General features: G+C 41.0%; 1 protein-coding gene across 1 annotated transcript in view; it reads right to left on the bottom strand.

Moving 5' to 3' along the window:
* Positions 1-6,399, bottom strand: part of LOC103602205 (FGGY carbohydrate kinase domain-containing protein-like) — a 233,581-nt gene that overhangs the window by 28,388 nt on the left and 198,794 nt on the right. The gene's annotated exons all lie outside the window — the stretch shown is intronic.

Raw genomic sequence — 6,399 nt, 5'->3', positions numbered from 1 at the left:
CACACACACACTCACACACACACACAAAAACAAACAAACAGCAACAACAACAACATCAACAACAACAACAACAACAACAAAACCGGGGGAGGGGGGGAGAGGAAGATTTAACAACCTCAACTTTTTTTTTTTTTTGAAGCTCTTACAACGAGAAAATGGAGGGGACACATCTGGGTGGGAGGGGGGAGAGGGAGGAGGGAGGGAGGTTTTGGTGATGGGACACAATAACTAACTACATTGTATATTGACAAAATAAAAATTAAAAAAAAGAAATGGTGAAACTGGGAATCGATACCAGCCGACTCCAGATCCCACGCCAACACATCTCCCTTCCTATTTCTTAATTAAAGTGTTTGGTCAGAACCAGGTAAAAGCTCAAGAGTAAAAGGAAGGGAGGGAGCGTTCAGTTTCCTAACGCTAACTTCCCTGTTCTGATTACTCTCCTATGCTCCCTTCATTTTTCAACTACTGCGTTAGACTAGTGTTATCAAAGTGGGCTCCCCAACAAGCAGTGTGAACAGCACCTGGGAACTTGTTAGAAATGCACATTCTCAGGCCTCACCCCCAACCTACTGAAGCAGAAACTCTGGGAAGGGGCCTAGCAATCACCCTCCAGGTGATTTTGATACACACTGAAGTGTAAGAACCACTGCATTAGAGTTGCCCAGAGAGCTTTTAAAAATATTAGTTATGAAGTGGGGCCCTAGGATCCTTATTTTTAAAAGCTCCCAGATAATCCTGATGCATAAGCAGAAGTGAGCACAGAATCCCCAGAAAATAAATGTTGACAATTAGAACATTTAATGGCATTACGTATTGGATGTGTAAATGTTACAACTGTAATCTTGCTTTAAATGATGGCCTCTTTCTGACTGGCTGAATGACTTTGGGCAAGCTACAGCCTCCTTCTCTCCATTTGTAAAATAGAGTTGATAACACATATGTTAGGGTTGTGCTCGGTCTAGTGTCTGGTACATAGTATACACTAAATAAGTGGTGCCATTTTTATTAATCACCTAATAACAATGAAAAAAAACCAGCCCATGTAGAATCTCTATTATACCAAGTTGCACAGTTGGGATGTACAGGAAGGTGACACTCTGGCATCTGTGAAGTTTCTCATTCCCTTGTGTCCTGCGGTGCATGAGAATATGCTTTTGCAGGGAAATGAGACATCCTCCAATTATGCTGCCTTGCAAAAATCAGATGCAAAAATGAGCCTGAAAGAATGGGGAGGGGGAAATGGGACGGCACTATAAGAGTATTCGGAAACCACGCGAAGATAGAACTAGTAGTGCCAACAGAGCACTAACAGGAAATCTACTTCCAGGAAGGCTGAGCCAAGAGAGAATCGTAAAGAATGGGGAGGGGGAAATGGGACGGCACTATAAGAGTATTCGGAAACCACGCGAAGATAGAACTAGCAGTGCCAACAGAGCACTAACAGGAAATCTACTTCCAGGAAGGCTGAGCCAAGAGAGAATCGTGCACAGCAACGGGCTTCTGTCTGGCCTTCCCAAGGCAGCGCTGCATGGTGTGTGCAGGAAGAAAAGTGTGGACGGGTGAGAGCCAGACGGGAAGACTGTGGCAACAGAGGACAGGGTCTACTACTTGAGAGAAATTGGCAGTTTGTATAAAAATCTGGATTAGGAGAACTGCATTCTACTCTGGCTCCTTTTTTAAACAAATACTTCCACTAAGGTACAAAACAAGAAAACTTCAGAAGTTTCCTTTCCTTTTCCCACTTGAAATTTTTAAATGTATTTTCCAAGGATGATGATGTGGCTATCTGGGTCTCCTTGTCTGAGCTCCAGCTGTTCTTTCCCTATGGAATATCCTTCCCTACTCCACATGGCTAACCTCTCTACTCACCCCTCAGAAAACTCGGGGGTCACCTTCTTCAGGAAGGCTACCCTGAATGCCCACCTGCTCCACACCCAGAGCTGTGCTAGGTTTCTGTCAATGTAGCCAAAATACCCAGCATATAACTTGACTGTGATATTGCCTTAATTCACTGTTTCCCAGAGTGCTTCACACACAATGAGTTCGAAAAGGTGTTAAAAGGTTTTATTTGAAAGAAACTTTCCCAAACGTATTTGCATAGCTGTACTAAGATAGGTTTCTGCTGTACAATAATTCTGAGACTTTAATATGCTAGTGGGTACTGAAAATCTCTAAGGAAATGTGAAATAAAAATCCCCAGCTTGATTTGACCGTGAAATTCTTTTTTCCTGAAAAATGGCCTCTCCTTCCAGAGCACACACTGTGGGATGTGCTGCTATATTTTACTGACATTGTTTGCTCCTTTGTCCTCACCAGACTATAACTTCCTTATAGGCAACAGTATTCAATGTTGCATTTCTGGTATCTACCTACCATCTGCTATGTGGTAGACACAAAGTGAAGCCAACTGAATATTAAAAAGCTAAATCATCTCCCTTCTGAAAACCCTCTAGTGGCTTTCTATTACACCTAGGAAAACTTTGGATGTCTTACTCTAAGGCTCACGAGGTGCTATATTTATTTACATCTCTTACCCCATCTCTCATTCCCCTCCCTCACTATATTCTGCTAAATTGGTCTTTTTTAAATCTCCTCAAACACGTCAAGCTCATTGCCTTTGCACATGCTGTTGCTTCTGCCAAGAACACTTCTGCCCACGTGTTCACATTGCTGAAGCAATCTCCACACTGAGGTCTCAACTCAGAAGTCTCTGCCTTAGAAAAGACTTCCCCACCCATATTTCAGCCAGCATTTTATTTCCACCATAACACTTATCAATATTTGTCACTGACTTGTTCTTTATGTGTGTACAGGTTCCTCATCCACGAATTCAACCAACTACAGATAGAAAATATGCAGGAAAAAAACAATAAAAAATAATACAATAATAAATAATATAGCAACTATTTACATAGCATTTACATTGTATTAGGTATTACAACTAATTTAGAAATGATTTAAAAGTGTATGAGAGGATGTGTGTAGGTTATATGCAAATATTACACCATTTTATATAAGGGACTTGAGCACCCTTGGATTTTGATATCCATGGGGGTACTGGAACCAGTCTCCTGCATATATTGAGAGATAAATGTACTTGCTTACTGTCTGGTATCTCCACCTCACATGGTAAGTGTGTTAGTCTGTTTCTGTTGCTTATAACAAAATACACAAAACTGGGTATTTTGTAAAGAAAACAAAATTTATTGCTTACAGTTTCTGAGGCTGGGAAGTCCAACATCCAGGGAATACATCTGGTAAGAGCCTTGGTGGTGGTGACAGTGACAGAAGAGTATCACATCGCAAAAATGGTGGAGCAGAGAGAGACTAACCATTCATTCATTCTTCTTTTAGCACCCTTAGAACCACACCCATGACCACCATTAATCCATTCACTAAGTCATTGTTCTACAATCTAATCCCCTCTTCAAGGCTCCACCTTTCAATTACCATTATAGGATTTCCCACCCTGAACAGTTACACTGGGAATCAAGTTTGGGGGGAACACTCAACCCAAGGCAGCAATATAATGAGATTTTAACTCTCTTGCTCACAGCTACCTTCAAGAGTGCTAGAACACTTGAGGAATACTTGCTAGCTACTGAAAGCTGAAAGAATGAACTGAATTGATCTATGTATCATAGCAGGTAATAGCCCCAAGCCTTCCTTCCAGAACTAGAAAAATCTTAGGCTGCCAAGACTAGCTCTGTGACCAGGGCAGGTCATTTAACTTCAGAAAGACTCAATTTCCTCACCTGTATAATAAGAAATAATAGATTTATATTTTCAATTACAGATTGAACATATTAATTAGTCTCTATCGCCCCCCAATAGAGTGAAACAAAAGTAAAGTGGAATTACTTCTTTTCTTTTTTTGTGGCTGGCTGGTACTGGTATCCAAACCCTCTTTCTTTTTAAAAGATTTTTAATTGTGGTAAAATACAAATAACATCAAATTTACCATCTTAACCATTTTTATGTGTACAGTTCAGTGTTATTAAGTATATTCACACTGTTGTGCAACCATCACCACCATCTATCTCCAGAAAACTTTTCATCTTGCAAACTGAAACTCTATACCCATTAAATACTAACGCCCCCTTACCCCTCCTGCCAGCCCCTGGCAACCATCATTCTACCTTCTGTCTGCCTCTACTAATCTGATTATTCTAGGTACCTCATGTAAGTGAAGTAATACAGAATTTTTCCTATGTGACAGGCCTATTTCACTTAATATAATGTCCTCAAGGTTCATCCATGGTGTACTATGTGTCAGAATTTCCTTTAAGGCTGAATTGTGTATATAACACATTTTGTCTATTCATTCTCCCATCGATGGCCAGTTGGGTTGCTTCCACATTTGGCTATTATGAATAATGCTGCTATAAACACAGGTTTACAAATATCTCTTGAGTCCCTGCTTTTAATTTTTTTAAGTATATACTCAGAAGTGGAATGCTTGGTCATATGGTAATTCTATTTTTAACTTTTTGAGGAACCACAGCACTGTTTTCCATAGTGGCCGCACATTTTACATTGCTGCCAACAGTACATAAGGGTCCCAATTTCTCAACATCCTCGCCAACACTTATTTTCTGTTTTTTAAAAAATGGTAGCCATCCTAATGGGTATGAGGCGAGAAGTATTTCTTTTAAAAAAAATACAAACCCATCAAGCCAAAAATATGAGAACACGTAATAGCAGCAACACCATTCTGGAAGTTCAAAAGTAGAATAACAACCAATTTAGCAATCCTAAGTCACCTGAAACATAAGCTGGTTGTGAGGAAAACTAAGAAGTTACCCAATTTGCCCTGCACAACCCCAAAAGGCTTAGAGATTTAGTGGCACATAATATCTCTAGAAGTGAGGATAAAAAGTGGCTGAAAATAGGAGTGGTTGAAAGCCTGTTTAATAAAAACGTAGACTCAACACTAACTTCACAGTGCTGTGTGACCATCCCTTTCACCAACGTGGCAAAAGCCTGGAGGTTTATTCCCTGGAAAGAGTGAAACAGAAGGAATCTGGACAGTGGATACCAGGTAGTTGAGAGTAGGGAAGTTAGAGTGAAAAAAAAGGAGATTTAGCAAAAGTTTTCATAATGAATATGGAGCCATCCAGCCTCCGACCTGTGCTGGCTTCTTGAACTCTAGCTTATATCCCTGAAACTGGATGCTGACAGATTTGAGGTTTTTTCTAGAAACTCCAATTAAACCAAGAGAAGAGACCCAAAGATACTGGCAAAGGATCCTCCTACTAAACAAACCATCCAGATCACCCTACGTTGAGGGCCAGTGTTGATAAACCCCATGCATGCATACAGTTTCCAATCGGCTTTTTAGTACCCCGATTCTCAAGGATGAACAGATAGACAAGAATCACCTGATCATTTGAAGACAGCTTCTCACATGAAACACAGAAACCCAAATAAGCAAACAGATTAAAAAGTTAATAGAAATTTACAGGAAATGGAGAAAACAGACTATACAGAAATATATAGAGCCTTCACTGGAGCAATGCTGAGCGGAAATGTGTGGTCAGAGTTGCAGCAGAGAAACCCCAACATCATCATGCCTGGTGGAGCCGTAAGAGTGGGACTGCCATGGAGACCCCAGACCTGTGGAGCTACCAGAGTGCAACACCAGCTTGTGACAATTAAAGCATCAACTGAGACCAGAAAAGCCATCGGAGCGGAGCTGACGAAGGAATTGGAAACCCAATCGCCACACTGGTGTGCAGAAGGCACCGAACATGGAGTCGAGGTACCTGATTGGACAGCTTCTCAAAGATTTAATGTCTGCCTGCTGGGTTTCAGACTTGTTTGGAACCTGTTTCTCCTTTCTTCTGGTCTATTTCTCCCTTTTAGAATGGGAATATGTACTCTGTCCCAGCACTGTATCTTGGAAGCAGATAACTTGTGTTGATTTCACAGATGTGGCTTTGAAGTTTGGACTCTTGAATTGAAACAAATGAAGACTTTGGGAAAGAAATGAATGCATTTGCATGTGAAAAGGACATAAGTTTTGGAGGGTCAGGGGTGGAATGTAGTGGATTGAATTATGTCCCCCCAAAACTCACTGAAGCTTGAACTGTATTCCCCAAGTTTTATGTATTAGAAACTAAGCCTCCACTGTGACTGTTAAGAGGGTGGGAATTCCTATTATGGTAGTTGAAAGGTGGAGCCTTGAAGAGGTGATTGGATTGTAGGACCATGCAGTAGTGAATGGATTAAAAATGGTGGTCAGGGGAGTGGTTCTGAGGGCTTTAAAAGAGGAGAGTCTTTCTCTCTCTGTTCTCTCTGCTTCCACCATCTTGCAATGTGAGACCCCTGGGTCACCGCTGCCACCACCAGATGAACTTTGGACTTCCCAGCCTCAGAAACTATAAGCAATAAATT

Source organism: Galeopterus variegatus, unplaced genomic scaffold (genome assembly GCF_000696425.1).
Source record: "Galeopterus variegatus unplaced genomic scaffold, G_variegatus-3.0.2 Scaffold4048, whole genome shotgun sequence".
NCBI lineage: Eukaryota > Metazoa > Chordata > Mammalia > Dermoptera > Cynocephalidae > Galeopterus > Galeopterus variegatus.
Note: the sequence above shows the minus strand (reverse complement) of the source record. Positions and strands in the feature narration are given on the sequence as shown.